The sequence below is a fragment of the Lolium rigidum genome, chromosome 6, assembly GCF_022539505.1.
Source record: "Lolium rigidum isolate FL_2022 chromosome 6, APGP_CSIRO_Lrig_0.1, whole genome shotgun sequence".
Classification (NCBI taxonomy): Eukaryota; Viridiplantae; Streptophyta; class Magnoliopsida; order Poales; family Poaceae; genus Lolium; species Lolium rigidum.
This window is the reverse complement of record NC_061513.1, coordinates 181,943,377-181,947,566: the sequence shown is the minus strand read 5'-3', so window position 1 is coordinate 181,947,566 and position 4,190 is coordinate 181,943,377.

The window sequence follows — 4,190 nt, the reverse complement described above, 5'->3', positions numbered from 1 at the left end:
TGCAATTCAGCCATCAATCTAATATTCTCATTAATTCGAACTTGGATGGCGTTTGCTGTAGTAACAATTTTATTATCAATATCCTCAGGTTTAGCAGCCATTTTATTAATTAAAGAAGATTGTGACGCAAACATGTATGAGATTCGGTTTTCAGCATTTGAAAGCTTAGTTTGCAAACCAGAAATCTCCATATTTAAATTTTCAAGTTGATTTCCTATATTTTTCAACAAGGCAGATTGTTCATTCATAGTTTTAGTAAACAATTGATTTTGCTCATATTGTGATTGCATAAAGCTCTTAGTAGCTCTTTCAATTTCTAACATCTTTTCCTCATTAGGCGAAACAAATCTACCATAAGAATTACCATTAACAACATGATATGGCCTATAGTTGTTACCAGAATTATTCCTATAAGCATTGTTGTTGAAATTGTTACTTCTAATGAAGTTCACATCAACATGTTCTTCTTGGGCAACCAATGAAGCTAAAGGAACATTATTAGGAACAACATTAGATCTACCATTCACAAGCATAGACATAATAGCATCAATCTGATCACTCAAGGAGGAGGTTTCTTCAACAGAATTTACCTTCTTACCTTGTGGAGCTCTTTCCTTGTGCCATTCAGAGTAATTTGTCATCATATCATCAAGAAGCTTTGTTGCCGCCCCCAAAGTAATGGACATAAAGGTACCTCCAGCAGCTGAATCCAATAGGTTCCGCGAAGAAAAATTCAATCCTGCATAGAAGGTTTGGATGATCATCCAAGTAGTTAGTCCATGGGTAGGGCAATTCTTTACCAAAGATTTCATTCTCTCCCATGCTTGAGCAACATGTTCATTATCCAATTTTAGCGGGAGGATAATATCTACCAATAAAAGCATCTTTACATTTAGTCCATGAATCAATACTATTTCTAGGCAGAGATAGCAACCAATCTTTAGCTCTTCCTCTTAAGGAGAAAGGAAACAATTTTAATTTTATAATGTCACCATCTACATCCTTATACTTTTGCATTTCACATAGTTCAACAAAATTATTAAGATGGGCAGCAGCATCATCAGAACTAACACCAAAAAATTGCTCTCTCATAACAAGATTTAGTAAAGCAGGTTTAATTTCAAAGAATTCTGCTGTAGTAGCGAGTGGAGCAATAGGTGTGCATAAGAAATCATTATTATTTGTGCTAGTGAAGTCACACAACTTAGTATTCTCAACAGTACCCATTTTAGCAGTAGTAAATAAAACAAACTAAATAAAGTAAATGCAAGTAACTAATTTTTTTGTGTTTTTGATATAGAGAAAAAGACAGTAAATAAAGTAAAACTAGCAACTATTTTTTTTGTATTTTTGATATAAGAGCAAACAAAGCAGTAAATAAAATAAAACAAAGCAAGACAAAAACAAAGTAAAGAGATTGGATGTGGGAGACTCCCCTTGCAGCGTTTCTTGATCTCCCCGGCAACGGCGCCAGAAAAAGAGCTTGATGGCGTGTAAGCACACGTCCGTTGGGAACCCCAAGAGGAAGGTGTGATGCGCACAACGACAAGTTTTCCCTCGATAAGAAACCAAGGTTATCAAACCGAGTAGGAGTCAAGGAACACGTGAAGGTTGTTGGTGGCGGAGTGTAGTGCGGCGCAACACCGGGGATTCGGCGCCAACTTGGAACCTGCACAATACAGTCAAAGTACTTTGCCCCAACGTAACGAGTGAGGTTGTCAATCTCACCGGCTTGCTGTAAACAAAGGATTAGATGTATAGTGTGGATGATGATGGTTGTTTGCGAAGAACAAGTAAAGAACAATTGCGGTAGGTTGTATTTCGGATGTAAAGAATTGGACCGGGGTCCACAGTTCACTAGTGGTGTCTCTCCCATAAGATAAACAAGATGTTGGGTGAACAAATTACGGTTGGGCAATTGACAAATAAAGAAGGCATAACAATGCACATACATATATCATGATGAGTACTATGAGATTTAATCAGGGCATTACGACAAAGTACATAGACCGCTATCCAGCATGCATCTATGCCTAAAAAGTCCACCTTCAGGTTATCATCCGAACCCCTTCCAGTATTAAGTTGTAAACAACAGACAATTGTATTAAGTATGGTGCGTAATGTAATCAACACAAATATCCTTAGACAAAGCATCGATGTTTTATCCCTAGTGGCAACAGCACATCCACAACCTTAGAACTTTTTGTCACCTGTCCCAGCATTCAATGGAGGCATGAACCCACTATCGAGCATAAATACTCCCTCTTGGAGTCACAAGTATCAACTTGGCCAGAGCCTCTACTAGCAACGGAGAGCATGCAAGAACATAAACAACATATATGATAGATTGATAATCAACTTGACATAGTATTCAATATTCATCGGATCCCAACAAACACAACATGTAGCATTACGGATAGATGATCTTGATCATGATAGGCAGCTCACAAGATCTAACATGATAGCACAATGAGGAGAAGACAACCATCTAGCTACTGCTATGGACCCATAGTCCAGGGGTGAACTACTCACACATCGATCCGGAGGCGATCATGGTGATGAAGAGCCCTCCGGGAGATGATTCCCCTCTCCGGCAGGGTGCCGGAGGCGATCTCCTGAATCCCCCGAGATGGGATTGGCGGCGGCGGCGTCTCTGAAAGGTTTCCCGTATCATGGCTCTCGGTACTGGGGGTTTCGCGACGAAGGCTTTAAGTAGGCGGAAGGGCGGAGTCAGAGGAGTCACGGGGGCCCCACACGCTAGGGCCATGCGGGCCCCCTCTAGGCCGCGCCGCCCTAGTGTGGCGGCGCCCCGTGGCCCCACTTCGTATCTCCCTCGGTCTTCTGGAAGCTTCGTGGAAAAATAGGACCCTGGGCGTTGATTTCGTCCAATTCCGAGAATATTTCCTTACTAGGATTTCTGAAACCAAAAACAGCAGAAAACAGAATCGGCTCTTCGGCATCTCGTCAATAGGTTAGTGCCGGAAAATGCATAATAATGACATATAATGTGTATAAAACATGTGAGTATCATCATAAAAGTAGCATGGAACATAAGAAATTATAGATACGTTTGAGTCGTATCAGATATCTTTGACCTCTACCTCCCTGAGTTCGATAAACCTTGGGTGATTCACTTAAGGGAAACTTGCTGCTGTTCTACAAACCTCTGCTCTTGGAGGCCCAACACTGTCTACAGGAATAGAAGCGTGCGTAGACATCAACGTCCTCCGGTACCTTTTACATCATCATCTGCTTTTGCCTTAGAGCTTCGATTAAAACTGAAGTGCTTCACTCATCTTTGTCCTCTAGCTCCTTAGAGAATCTTTGACCAGTCTTGCCGACGTGCTACAGTGTAGCCTGTACCGGTAATCCGGTACCTTCTTAGCTCATTCCGGTATACCCCTCCTGGGATACCGGTATAGATTCACTTAGCCAAAATCCTAGCTTCACAGTCCGGAATAACCTTCAAACCGGTATCTTGATAACCCAAACCATCCAGTTTGGCATGCCTTTGGCATACCGGGGGTCCCCCCAACAGGTTCAAGGCTAAAAATATAAATGGTTGGTCAACCAAATATACTATCAACCAACTTATATATGTTTCACGACGAGTTCTACCATTTAAAGGGTTGGACTGTCATATAGACATCAACCTTCATATTTTAAAGACACATAGGAATATAATTCATCATTGAATATGTGTCCGCGATAATAAGTATAATGGGATGCGTAGACTTTACTCAAAACCACTATCTCTCAATCATGTACAAATAGCATTCCTCAATAATATCTCACTTGCATCATAAATAGAGAGGAGAACACATAAATAGTAGACATCTAATATCACTTTCTCTAGTATTGATGAAACTGTGTACAAGTATTTGATATCGTTAAATTCCATACATGGATATAGCAAAGGTGTCATACCTATTTTATCGATCCTCACATACAGCTTCATCATAGTTGTTCTTCCTCTCCCAACTGGAACTACGCAACAAGCTCAAATATAGAATTAAGAGATTTAAACTTGGTTCACTCAAAGCATCTCATTCTTACACTAGCAACCTTAAAAATATGATGTCAATAAGGTGTATCATGTGGCTAGGATCCATATAGAATTAAAGCATTCATTTTGGACCAATAGAAAATTCAACTAGCCACTTTTAGTGACGAAAAACAAAATCTGCCAA